This window comes from Podarcis erhardii (assembly GCF_964252035.2).
Source record: "Podarcis erhardii genome assembly, chromosome: 12".
In the NCBI taxonomy this organism is placed as follows: domain Eukaryota; kingdom Metazoa; phylum Chordata; class Lepidosauria; order Squamata; family Lacertidae; genus Podarcis; species Podarcis erhardii.
In genome coordinates, this window is record NC_138513.1 from 36,149,389 (window position 1) to 36,163,156 (window position 13,768).

Sequence of the window (13,768 nt, forward strand, 5' to 3'; positions counted from 1 at the left end):
GCTCCTGCCAACCTAGCAGTTGGAAAGCGCGAAGTGCAAGTAGATAAATAGGTACTGCTCTGGCGGGAAGGTAAATGGCGTTTCCGTGCACTGCTCTGGTTCGCCAGAAGCGGCTTAGTCATGCTGGCCACATGACCCGGAAGCTGTACACCGGCTCCCTTGGCCAGTAAAGTGAGATGAGCGCCGCAACCCCAGAGTCATCCGTGACTGGACCTAACGGTCAGGGGTCCCTTTACCTTTATAAAGTCATAGAGCTGGGATGCTGCCAGACTGCCTCTATTTTGCGGGAATGATTCAAGTGTGTGCTGGAACTGAAGCGGATGGCTTCTGTTGGGCAATTAGCAGGGAAATGCACTAAAAAGTGTGGGATGAAAGAATGATTAGTAGTAGGAAGATATGTAAAATCCCCACTAGGAAATCAGGGTGAATGCAGGACATATGCTCATTGTCATATAACTGTCCCATAAATGAATTTGAATGAAAGCTCAATAAAGACTGGACATAGTCTGACCAGTGCAGTAGCTTTGTGCAAGTAAACCAGAATGAATGCTGTTTAAACAGGTCATCTGGAAAAGCCCTCAGAAAGGCCCGAAGTCTACTCCTCATCTGTTTAACTGTGCTGTATGGGATATTGCTATGCAGACACTGTATCACAGCCTGTTCTAAAAATAAACTGTGGCTGGGAAACAGTTTTTTAATAGTTTGTGTGGAATGTCATCAGCTGAAACATTTGCTGTACTTAAAATCTTACAAAGGGTCACACAGGTGATTGCAAAAACGTTTTCTTTCTAGATCTGTTTCCCAGACCAACTTTTTAAATCTACAGGTATTCAAAAACTCTAAAAAAGATTAAAGTGTGTGTTTGTGTGTGTGTATATATAAAAGTTTATATAGTTAATCATATTCTTAATCTCCCACAATTCGTTTTCATGCTCTCCTATTCTAGAATACTAGCTTTTACATCTATTCAATTTAGCATGTAAGGTAAAATTTTACAGAAAGTAAGTTTTTGCATAAGGGAATTAATCTAGAGATTCTTAAAAACCACAAAAAAACACAAGTAACGTGAAGAAGAAGAAGAAGAAATGGTAGGCAAAAAGTCTACGTGCAGTAAGTTGTGGTAGAATTGATATCTTCTCTGAAGGGTTTTATAAATAAAATAAATATAAAAAGACAAGTAACTTTCTCACCTAATTTGCTTGCAGAACTGATAATTAAGTGTTGCTGGCTGCATCACATTTGTGATACTTGATATTGTGTCTCTGCATATTTAGAGGCTAAAATCGTTTTGCTTTTTTGCTGAGTAAAACATCCATTTCATGGATGCTTTCCGCCAACGGATAACGTCTAGCTCCTGTCTTATAACTTCCCCTCCAATGGAGAAACCTCCCATTTGGGTTAAAATTCCCCCATGTCCCAAATTTAAAGGGAATTCTGACATCCTCATACAACACCTGGGAGTAAAAGCAGAGGTCACTGATCTGCAGGTGCACATGTGCCAACAGAGAACTTTGCTGGTACCTGCAGAGTCTCCCCCCCTTGGATGAAATTAGGCTTAAAAGAAGCATTTCCTTGTAGGTTGTGGTGAGTGTTTTGTTGCAGTGTGTGTGTGTTTGTGAGTGTGTGTACACACACACAGTGCTCATAACAGTCTTAAAAAGGTAAAGGTAAAGGGACATCTGACCATTAGGTCCAGTCGTGACCAACTCTGGGGTTGCGGCACTCATCTCGCTTTATTGGCCAAGGGAGCTGGTGTACAGCTTCCAGGTCATGTGGCCAGCATGACTAAGCCGCTTCTGGCAAACCAGAGCATCACATGGAAAGGCTGTTTACCTTCCCGCTGGAGCGCTACCTATTTATCTACTTGCACTTTGACGTGCTTTTGAACTGCTAGGTTGGCAGGAGCAGGGACCGAGCAGCGGGACCTCACCCCATCGCAGGGATTTGAACTGCCGACCTTCTGATCAGCCAATCCTAGGCTCTGTGGCTTAACCCACAGCACCACCCGTGTCCTCATAACAGTCTTAGGTTAAGGTAAAGGGACCCCTGACCATTAGGTCCAGTCATGGCCGACTCTGGGGTTGCAGCGCTCATCTCGCTTTACTGGCCGAGGGAGCCAGCGTACAGCTTCCGGGTCATGTGGCCAGCATGACTAAGCTGTTTCTGGCGAACCAGAGGAGCACACAGAAACACCGTTTACCTTCCCGCTGGAGCGGTACCTATTTATCTACTTGCACTTTGACGTAACAGTCTTACCTGTTTGCAAATCTGCTGTGGGCCAAAAAGAAGATTGGCACTTCCCAAACTTAAGGCTACAAACTGTCTCTGTTAATAATAGAAATCATAATAAACGTAGGATGGTGGTCAAAAGGAAGTTTCCAACTATTTGTAGATTGTTTTGTGGGCAGCTGGTTCCAAGATGCAAGCTACAATAGATGAAAGATAATGACAGGAAGGGGATTCAGACCAATAAATCACTTTTTGAGGGGCCAACAAAAGCGTTAGGATGGCTTCTTTCTATTAAGACAAACTTTCAAAAGATTTCTATTTAGCCCACTGCTTTTACGTGCTTGGCAGTGTAGGATTGTTTCCCTCTCTCTCCCCCCCCCCCCTCAGTTGTGTATATGTAAGGAGGTCCAGAGGGGAAACATCTATTTTGCCAAGACATTTTTTCTCAGAATCTATGGCTCTGATTTGACTGAGTGACACAGAAGCATTAGAGGCCTCTAGTTCTCCTGCCGCACACTTTTGATGCCAACCCAACACTGAGAATTGTGCAGTGCACTCTGCACTCCTTCTGTAAAAGGTAAAGGGACCCCTGACCATTAGGTCCAGTTGTGGCCGACTCTGGGGTCGCGGTGCTCATCTCGCTTTATTGACCAACGGAGCCGACGTACAGCTTCCGGGTCATGTGACCAGCATGACTAAGCCACTTCTGGCGAACCATAGCAGCGCACGGAAATGCCGTTTACCTTCCCACCGGAGTGGTACCTATTTATCTACTTGCACTTTGACGTGCTTTTGAACTGCTAGGTGGGCAGGAGCAGGGACTGAGCAACGGGAGCTCACCCTGTCGCAGGGATTCGAACCGCTGACCTTCTGATCAGCAAGTCCTAGGTTCTGTGGTTTAACCCACAGCGCCCCCCGCGTCCCTAAAAGCACTCCTTCTGAGTAGGTGCTTATTCTTTTCCATCAAAGAGCTTTCCAGCAACTATCTGGATGATAGCTGCCCAAATCCAGAGTCGCAAGGCAGTTTTCTGAACATTCTGCAAAAAGTTGTGCAACCGGATCTGCTTCTCTCCTTACTGCTGGTAAGTCCAACATCACCGCTTGTTCAGTAAACATCTCCCGTTCCCCGTTCCTAGAGTGCCCTCAGGTTTTCCTTCATACGCTTCTTCCTGAGTTCACCGTTTCCGGTTTGTGACTCATCTTTGCTCCAGTTCAGCTCCTTATCTTTCGCCTCATCTTTAGACATAGATTTCAGTCACTCTCTTCCTGAAATGCCTCATCAGTGCCAACAGCATTCTAGAATTGAAACATGCTGGTTGTTGCACCGTCCATGATTAGTTAGTCCATTTTTAGTACCACTGATTGGTTGGTTGTATTTACATACCATCATTTTCTCCAAGGGGCTCAAGGTGGGGTCTGAGTGGGCGCTTTAACCCTGATCTCCCAGGTCCTAGTCTGACACTCTAATCACTATGCCACCCTGGCTCTGGACATGTGTGAAAGATCCAACAACAGTCAGAGCATTCCCAGAAATAAAATCTAGCTCAAAATGTCAGTGTGACCACATCCTCAAGTTACTGTCTACAAGGAACCCTCCAGCAAAGGTCAGAGGTAACGTTACATAATCTCACATGAGCTAAGAGCTATTCTTGCTTAATATTATTATCCCACATTACCTTATCTTGTTGTGAGTCAGCAAAAGTACAAAGGCATTATCATTGCACAATCTGGCATGATGTGCTAAAGAATGAAGTTCTATCACAGCATCTTGGTTCAGCAGAATTATATCTGGCCCTGATCACTTTTTTTATTTTTGCCGATAAATGGCTTAGACCTTTCCTATTTAGTATTGTATTACTATTTTTTACTTTGTTAAAAAATGTGGGCAATTCATTTAACCCAACTCCAATTATGTGTGCAAAAATAAATAAAAAGAATGCTCACATTGAACAACTTATTTTAGCAGGTCAGTAAATTTGGCCCATAAATAAAAACAGAGGCAACAGTCATTTGCGCAACATTTTCCAAAAAAAATTGGGCGAGAGAGAAACTTTGTGCTGCATGTGGTTTAATGTGACATCCTTTATGATTTTGACATCACTGATATAAAAGCTTTATGTTAAAGGGAAAAGGTTGAACAAATTTGACAGGTGATATTTGAGTACTGTACAATAAAACAATAACATTAAGTCAAACAATAACATTAAGTTCTGCTCTGCTGTGAGACCCCAAACCACCTGCATGGCTTCCTCACTTTGCCTAATGTTAGGGCCGGCCCTGCAACAATCATCACTCTGGTTCCTCTAGGGTGAAGAGTATCTTCTAGGCTTCAGTACCAATTTAAGTGCTGTCAATCAGGCTATTCTTATGTTCTTAATCCACAGTACCTCCAGGAAAATCTGGGAAAGATACACTATCTGAAACCATGGTGGCAGTCAGTGAAGGCAGTACGAAGCAAAATGGACTGTTGGTTTGACTCTGTATAAGGCAGCTTCCTATGCTATTTGTTCCTAAGCTCAGTAAAGCCTTCACATCCAAGTGATTTACTCTGCCTGAATGCCCCATTGTGGGAGGGGTAGGTGCCACTGGCCCTTCAGGAAGTGGCAGTGCATCCTGCTTTCAAGACAATCTCTCTGGACCCAGAATTATTGTTCATGGGACAATATTCCCCTTTGGGACAAAGTGTTCAAGAGGGTGGTGGTGTGCTTAGAAGAAGTGGGTTATCTGGGCCTATTACAATCCGGCTTCAGGCCTGGATACAGCACTGAAAGTGCTTCGGTCACCCTAGGTGGTAACTTTTGTCAGGAGAGGGACAGGAGGACTGCAACCTTTTTGGTTCTCCTTGACCTCTCAGCAGCTTTTGATATTGCTTGTGGGATGTAACATAAGCAGTCAAGTACAACACTTCCTGTTAGCCCAGAGTGGACATACAGGGGAATGTTACTCCAGCCAGGAGGACTTCCTGTCACACCTGGTCTGGAGCGTCCTCCCCCTGTGTGTGACCAGGTAGATGAGTGTGATCCTGTGAGACCCTGTAAAGGGGCCAGTCATGCAGCCATCTTCCTCTTTTGCTGCTTTCTTCTGATACTGATGTATTTTGCTGTCTGCTGGTTCTCAGCCAGCAGCACATGGGCTCAAACTTCTACATGGGATGAATCCACTCTCTTTTCTGTAACTCCAAGCTAAAAGCCTGCCTTCAGGGAACCTACTGTGAACTGAATGTAAGTAAACTTATCAGTACTTTTAAAGAAGACTGTTGTGTTTTTATTCAAGAGGGATAAAAGGGGAATTTACCAGGATCAAGCCCAATCTGGACAAGTCAGATTGGATTGCTTAAGTAAAGAGATTCAAATAAATCTACCAACTAGCTTCCTGCTATATATTGGGGGATGTACTCTGTTACTGACTCACAAGCGTAAGTGAGGAAGGATAATATTTACTCAGTATATCCTCTCCTACTATCGACAACATTCCCACACTGATGACCACTGTATCCTCTTGGAGCAGCTCTAGGCATTGGAAGTTGGGGTACCGTGTTGACAGTTGTTCTCCTCCAACCTACAAGGCTGATTTCACAGAGTAAAGCTGGGGGGCAATTGCAGGTTGCTTTGGGAGCTAACCTGTGGGTTTCGCCAGGTGGCAATCTTGTTCCCCATGCCTTTTAACATATATATGAAGCAATTGAGAATGATTAACAGGGGATTTGGAGTGAAGTATCATCAGTATGTTGATGGCACTTAGCTCTATTGGACTGTTCTCTCTGAATCAGAGGAATCATTCTAAGGTGCTATATTAGATCAGTGCTTGGAAGAGGTAACGTGCTGGATGCTGACCAATTAACTGAAACTGAATCTAGACAAGATGGAGGTACTGTACGTTGCAGCTTTTCAAATCTGGTTCATAGGGAGAAGGCCAGTTCTGGACAAGGGTGCATTCTGCTGGAAGGAACATGTGTATAGCTAGGCTCCTTGATCCATCCAACCTTGGTGGCTAGGTTCGTCAGCTACATCCCTTTTAGAGTAGGGATAGCTTGGCAACAGTGATCCACTCTCTGGTAATTTCCAGATTGAACAATTCTACAAAACACAGATTCCGTGGGTCTGGAAAGATCTGCACTGGATGCCAGTTCACTACTGATGTATTTTATATACATCACTTATATGTAAGTGTTAATACTTATTACTTGGGCTGCAAATATCTGAAGCAGTGCCTCCCTCCCACCTGTTGACCTGTCCAGGTGTTAAGCTCAACAGAAAGGCCCTTCTCGCACTGCCTCCACCTTCTGTGGTTGGAAGGGCAGCAAAGCACAAGAGGGCCTTCACTGTGGTGACCCCAAGGTTGTGGAATAGCCTGCTCTCTGAGGTGCACCATCATTGTATGCTTTTAGACAAGTGGCCAAGAGACGCTTTTTTTACCTAGGCCTTTGGTTGATTGGATGCCTTCAACCGCCTGCACTGTTGCTGTGCACCGCTGGCCTGTTATTTGGATATTGGCTGTTTATTATTATAAAAAGCAGAGACATCACCTTGCCGACAAAGGTCCGTATAGTTAAAGCTATGGTTTTCCCAGTAGTGATGTATGGAAGTGAGAGCTGGACCATAAAGAAGGCTGATCGCCGAAGAATTGATGCTTTTGAATTATGGTGCTGGAGGAGACTCTTGAGAGTCCTCAAACCTATCAATTCTGAAGGAAATCAGCCCTGAGTGCTCACTGGAAGGACAAATCCTGAAGCTGAGCCTCCAATACTTTGGCCACCTCATGAGAAGAGAAGACCCCCTGGAAAAGACCCTGATGTTTGGAAAGATTGGGGGCACAAGGAGAAGGGGACGACAGAGGACGAGATGGTTGGATAGTGTTCTTGAAGCTACCAGCATGAGTTTGACCAAACTGCGGGAGGCAGTGGAAGACAGGAGTGCCTGCCGTGCTCTGGTCCAGGGGGTCACAAAGAGTCGGACACAACTAAACAACAACAACAAATACCATTATTTTGTGATTTAAATGTACATTGTACTTATTTTAATTGTGATTATTATTATTTTAGTAGCACATCCTGGGACTTTTTGGTGAAGGGTACTTATATTTGCTAAAAGTACAAATAATATGTTAATAAACACAACACTTTTTTTAAAACTCAAAAAGTGCTGAATACAAGCCTTTATTTAAAAGGAAGACTCTTCTGCTGCATTTCAAGGTGGGGTTGCACAGGAAATCCTCCTTTGCAGTTCAAGGTGGGGCTGCGAAGGATGACTTCCTGTGCAGCCCCGGAGTCCATTTACAATGGCATAATGTCATAGGGCATAAGGTGATTGACAGATGGGTGGCCTGGCTAGCTTACAATGTGGCCTGTGGTGGGTTGGAAGGTCAGCAAATAGCAGCAGCGTTTTGGTCACTTCCAGGAAGGCTGGGTCACTAAGGTACAAGGGGCTGCCAAGGCCTGTTTTGTTGACCTGTGAGCTTCCCATTTCCACCCAAACTGGTCATTAGAAGAACCTTGTAATGATAATAATTTGGTGCCTGAATTTGCTTGTTTTCCTCTCCCATCCCCATGCCTTTTTCCTTTTGTGTCCAATCTTTTTAGATTGTAAGCCAATGACTGTGTTATTTTTTATTGACTTGTAAGCTGCTCGGGGAGCCTTTCTGGCTGAAGAGCAGGACATAAATGCTATGAATCAGTAAATGAATTTAAGATTTTGGTTTTGTTATTCTTATGCTCTTATTCTGCTGCTTTAGTATTCAAATTCTAAAGATACTAGGCTATTTACATCAAACTACTCCCGCTAACAAAAACTGAACAAGAAGTGCAGCAAACATTTTGTTACAGTCAATTCTGCATAGCAAGTGTTCACATTATGTACAACCAAGGATTTTAATGGGAGATTGGTTAGCTCTCTCATAACGCTTGGAGTGAGCTGGCATGTATACTCTCACCTCTTTTTCTTCTTTACTATCTTGTAAAAAAAAAAGGAAAAAGTCCACGGAATACATGACATTTATCATAACAGGTTTGATCCATGCAGTTGACAATTAGAAATCGCCTACGGCTGGCATTGGGGCATGGTATTTGTGTTTTTAAGGTTCTGTGTTTCTGTAACCCTTTGTTTCCATTGGTGGAAGCCAAAGGTCAACACCTATACGTACTTCAAATATACTTAACTCAATATTGGTATCTCTGCAACAGATCAAGAAGGACTGTTGTTCCTATGCATCACCTATGTGAGAGTGTTAAAAGCTGGTGAAAGTAATATATTTTTGCTCAGTAGGCATGTTTGCAAATAACAGTTGTGCCTCATGCTATCACTGAGAAGCTGGTATTGGGGGTATGGGGCAGGGAATCTTAAGCCCACACCCAGAATATGTGTGTACACATACAGAATTGATGCCACAATTTGCCATGATCCAGATTCCACTTTCAGTTCCAGCAGTGTAATGCTCTAGGACTTCTATTATTGTAACTGAAATGAAAAGCTTCTTCCTTATTTGCATGTGAAACTTGTTATGGTATTGCTCTTAAAACTCCACAATACTTGCTCCAAATATTGAAAAGAAAGAGGTAAGTTTCTAGAACTCAGAACAATTTGTGATCCATCTGTCAAAGAATCAGTGAAGACTATAGGCTTGGGCACACACCAACAGTCCCTATTTGCCAGGAAGAATCTCTGTTTTCTGGTAACCTATCCTTAGCAAATGTTTGTCCCTATTTTGGTTTGCCAGGTGGGAGAGGGTGCATGCTAAAGGTTTGTTGATGGTCTTTTGAGGTTCAGCCCCTTCTTGCCTTTCCCTGTACAGTCATAACTTGGTTCTCGAATGCCTTGGTACTCGTACGTTTTGGCTCCCAAACGGCGAAAACCCGGAAGTAAGTGTTCCGGTTTTTGAACGTTCTTTGGAAGCCGAATGTCCAACGCGGCTTCCAATTGAGTGCAGGAAGCTCCACTATACAGTGGTACCTTGGTTGTCGAACTTAATCCGTTCCAAGAGTCCATTCGAGTTCTGGAACCGTTCGAAAACCAAGGTGCAGCTTCCAATTGGCTGCAGGAGCTTCCTGCACTCAGTCGGAAGCTGTGGCAGACATTTGACTTCCAAAGAATGTTCAAAAACTGGAACACTTACTTCCGGGTTTCCGGTGTGTGGGAGCCAAACGTACGAGTACCAAGTCGTTCGAGAACCAAGGTCTTCACCATACCTGCAGCTAAGGTGAACTAAGGTGCTGGTCATGCACAGCTTGCATTTGCACATACTGCAGCTGCTGAGATAACAGGCTGCAGGACAGTTGTGCATTGTGGTTGTCTTAGGCTGAAACCACTTATCTGGGATTATTTCCCACTGAATTCAGTACGACATCAACATTATTATTTGGCTTTCTTACCTGCCCTTCACCATAAGATCCCAGAGACGGTTGCATTAGTACAATATTATATCTAAGATAATACATAAGGGTGGGTCCTAGGTATATCTATAGCTATGGTGTTAAAGGCCAGGACAAACCAGTACAGCGGTACCTCGGGTTACATACGCTTCAGGTTACAGACTCTGCTAACCCAGCAATAATACCTCGGGTTAAGAACTTTCCTTCAGGATGAGAACAGAAATCATGCTTTGGTGGCACGGCGGCAGTGGGAGGCCCCATTAGCTAAAGTGGTGCTTCAGGTTAAGAACAGTTTCAGGTTAAGAACGGACCTCTAGAACGAATTAAGTACGTAACCAGAGGTACCACTGTACTGTATTGTATGGCACTCCTGCAGGAAGATATATGTTTACAGTGAAAAGGTTCCCTGCTTCTGAAGTTATCCCTCCAACTCGCGAATGGTGACAGAGATGACAACAGGGAGCAAAGCTAGTGTCCTGCCCTCATTCTCCCTCATTTTGTGAGGGACTGAAAATACCTGAATGGGGTGAGCGTGTAATAAAGGTGCTGTGAGGCCCTGCAAACTGATGCACCTTGGGAAGTGAAGTACAAGAAAAAAAGAGTGAAAGAAGTATACCTTTATTTTCATTGCAGGGTCCTGGCTTGGTGTGCTTCCTATGACTTGCTTATGTCTTCTTACAACTATTCATTGCACGCACAGCCCACACCATACTGTCCCCACTCCCCGAACTCTCTTCAAGCTCCATGTTGTCTTAAAATTCTTCAAAATAGCCACCATCTTGCATTTTTTAAAACATATTTTTTGTTAAAGATTTCTTGGTTTACAAAAGTAAGTGCAATGTCTCTTTTTTCAAGTTCCATTTTCTACATATCAGTTTCATTTGTTGAGACATTATAGTGTTACATTAGAATGAAAAGGGGGAAAGAGGTGGAGTGGGGGATTGGTGAGTGTGGGTGGGCATACGAATCAGTATGGCTAACCTGATACAAAAGCACCATCTTGCATTTTGAGCTATGTCTGGGATGCGGAAACTGTGTCCCTCCAAATGTTGTTGGACTCCAATTCCCAGCAGCTCCATCCAGCATGCCCAATGGTCAATGAAGATGGGAGCTATAATCCAGCAAAATCTGGAGGTCCACAGGTTCCTCATCGCCCGATCTGTTCTTGCTCAACACAGCCTTACTATCTTTCCAGATATCTTTCAGACCAGGACTATTGTTTTTATGGCCCAGGAATTAGAACTGGAGCAATTATTTACAGTGGTCTCACTTCTTTTTTGATTGCTCCTGTTAACATATCTATGCCTGTAAAGCAGGCAAAATAAAATTGTCCTACTTAAAGTGAATATGGCAGGGCTAAATTCTCCAGACAGAGGAAGGAATAAGCCACAAAGTGCCTTAGACAAAGGCTGAGTTCTAGCCAACTATGTGGAAGTGGTGGGAGACTTCTTGATGTGGATTCTAAAGAGTGCCTTCAGATGACTGTTTATTGTGGGATGGGCATTCCTCACACAAACACTTTTTTGCAGCATAAACCATCCAACACAACCATCCTTAACATTAAAATGCCAGCCCCTATTCCCCCCTCCCAATTTAATCCATATTTACCCTTTCTGCAGAAAAATCCGAGAGGTTAAGAAGAATCATGTTGCCAAAGACCCATTTACTATATATGACCACCCCTTTGCGATACTGTGTCACCGCTGCCATTGGAAATACACTTACTGAGTAAGTGAAAGGAAAATTGGGAGCTGGCTTGTTCACACATACGTAATTTTAATTCTGAACAAGATCATGTCAATTTTTAGTTGTGCAGAAAAACCTGCTTCTTTCCTTAATGTGGACCCTTGGAATGCCAGGCTTTGCTTCTGGGCCATCCATCCTATGGATTCCATTCTACCAGAATTGCTATGACTACAGGTTGCAATGGGTGCAACTTCACAGTCAGTAAAATCTCCCTCCGATGGCTGCAACCCTGCACTGCCTGGAGATATGGAATGTTGACTGAAGCATGGCTTCTATGCTTTATGTGTCAAGGGGAATATGTCACTCAATCACCCTTGAACCTCTGGTTTCCATTACTCCCCTGGAATAATGGCTTGACGACGAGTTCTTCTTGTATATATGCACTGAATGAAATAGTTATTTTATTTACAACTTACACTTTCTCTAAGGATCCAGGGGGTTAGATCAACATTTTACAGTGCAATCCTATACACTTCTACTCAAAATAAGCCCAAGAGTCCAATGAAGCTAACTCTTCAGTTAAGTGTGCACTGGAGTGTAACTGTTAGTCGTCTTTGTGACACCATTGTCACAATCATTTCTGAGATAAAATGAACTGGTCTAAGACAGAACACAACTAGACCCTAGCAAGCCATGATTAAAATCTTAAGCTCACCCCCATCCCTGGCCCCAACAATCATTGAAATTATCCCCTCTGAATGATCATTGGCCATTAATCTTTGGTATTTTCCACACAGTAATGCCATAGGTGGAGCACCTGGATTGTAATTCCCAGAACAGCAACAACTCAGAACATGGGATGGGATGGGACAGGGCTCGGAAATGTGTGGCCCTCCAGATGTTGTTGGACTACAACTGCCATCACCCTGGGCTGTCCCATGGCGGGACTTGGAGGCCAGCAACACCTGGCAGGCCACAGGGTCTCCATCCCTAAGAAAGGGGGATGCAGCTGCTAAAATTGTTTCCTTCTTCCACTCGTCTCTGTAATGTTTGTTGGATTACTGTTTGGTCCCCTATTGTGCTACAGGCTGGTGTTTATGTTAGGCCTCACCAAGATCATCTCTTTTTCTTTGATGGGATTCTAGACAAACTTTGTATGGATCTCTCACTCACTTCACACCTATTTAAGGAGTCTAGTTTGTCTCCTGGGTAGGTCCTCAAATCTCAGTCACAACCACCTTTTTCAAATCTTGTTCGGATTGAAAAAAAATAGGGAGGTTTTTGTTTTTCCATAGAGTGCAATTACTCTTGATTTGTGAGCTGCTGTGGCGGTGTTTCTGTTATGTTTAATGTATGTAGAGTTTGGTGTCAGCGTTGCTTGTGTTGTTCACTTGTGTTCCTTTGGTGGTGAGAGAGGTTGGGGTTGGCTTAGGGTGTGATTGTTTGCTTGTGATTGGCTGTGGTGATCTTTGTTTTCGTGTGTGAGTGAGGTGGGTGGATGTTTTGGATCAGGTTAGCCATATTGATTTGTATGCTGTTGGTGGATTATTGTCATTGTCCTGTTGGGCTGTGTATGTGATAACAAATGAAACGGATTTGTAAAAACGTTACATGGAAGAAGCAGAAGAAGAAAAAATATGAGGCACTACACTTCTGTAAAACAAGAAAATCCTTAATTAAAAATATTTTTTTAAAAAAAAAGAAAAGAAAAAAAGGTCTTAAAACCCACGTATGAATAATTTGTTTTTTATTTTAGTGGGTTGGATCCAACCTAAATTTCAGACTTGGGTCACACTCACTTAAATGTAAAAGGTTAGTCAGTATTTCAGTGTGACGTAATGTGTAACCAATTTATATGAGCTCCAGCTAACTGTACTGATTAAAAAAACAACCCCAGCTTTGTTGATCGGTTATCACAATTGATCTTCTATACAAACCAAATGCATTAGTCTGTTCCTTACTGCAATCCACAGACATTGGCTTATAGTGCAACCCTGGCAATGTCTACTAAGAAGTAAGTTCCACTGAGTTTAATGGAACTTACTTTGGGTATATGTTGCAGCTTTACTATCACATCCTTGCTAGTAGATAGAAAGTACAATACTTCATCACTACTTCAAACCATACCCAAACAATCCTGTCAGCATTAGGTAAGCTGTAGGAGGATACTTTGAGATGTGAGCTACCCCTGGTGCTTGGAATTGTCGCTGACATTCTCCCCTCTCACCAAATGTCTCTAGATTTTATTCAGATAGAGTTAATTTGCCAATTGTGGATTAAGACTGTTTGAAGTGGCTGATGCCCTTATGAACATACTCAAGAATTTAGCAAGTGAGAAATACCAGCAAAGCAGACATGCATGGGTGACAAATTGCCAGTTTAGAACAAACGAGCAAATTCTAAGCATATGAATGCCAAAGGAAGCCCAAATCAAACTCTAATTGGTACCTTTTGCAGCCATTAATTTTTGTAAATGCAGCTGAGTGTCAT

At 43.2% G+C, this 13,768-nt stretch overlaps 1 protein-coding gene across 5 annotated transcripts in view; it reads right to left on the bottom strand.

Annotated features, from left to right (window-relative positions):
• The window catches only part of EOMES (eomesodermin), a 153,441-nt gene that overhangs the window by 26,700 nt on the left and 112,973 nt on the right, over positions 1-13,768 (bottom strand). Inside the window, exon 1 of one of the 5 annotated variants that reach the window (XM_081882069.1) lies at positions 237-349. The exons of the other annotated variants lie outside the window; for them this stretch is intronic. The gene's annotated coding sequence lies outside the window, so the exon portion shown is untranslated. Of the gene's footprint in view, positions 1-236; positions 350-13,768 lie in introns of those variants that run through there. 5 annotated transcript variants of the gene reach the window in all.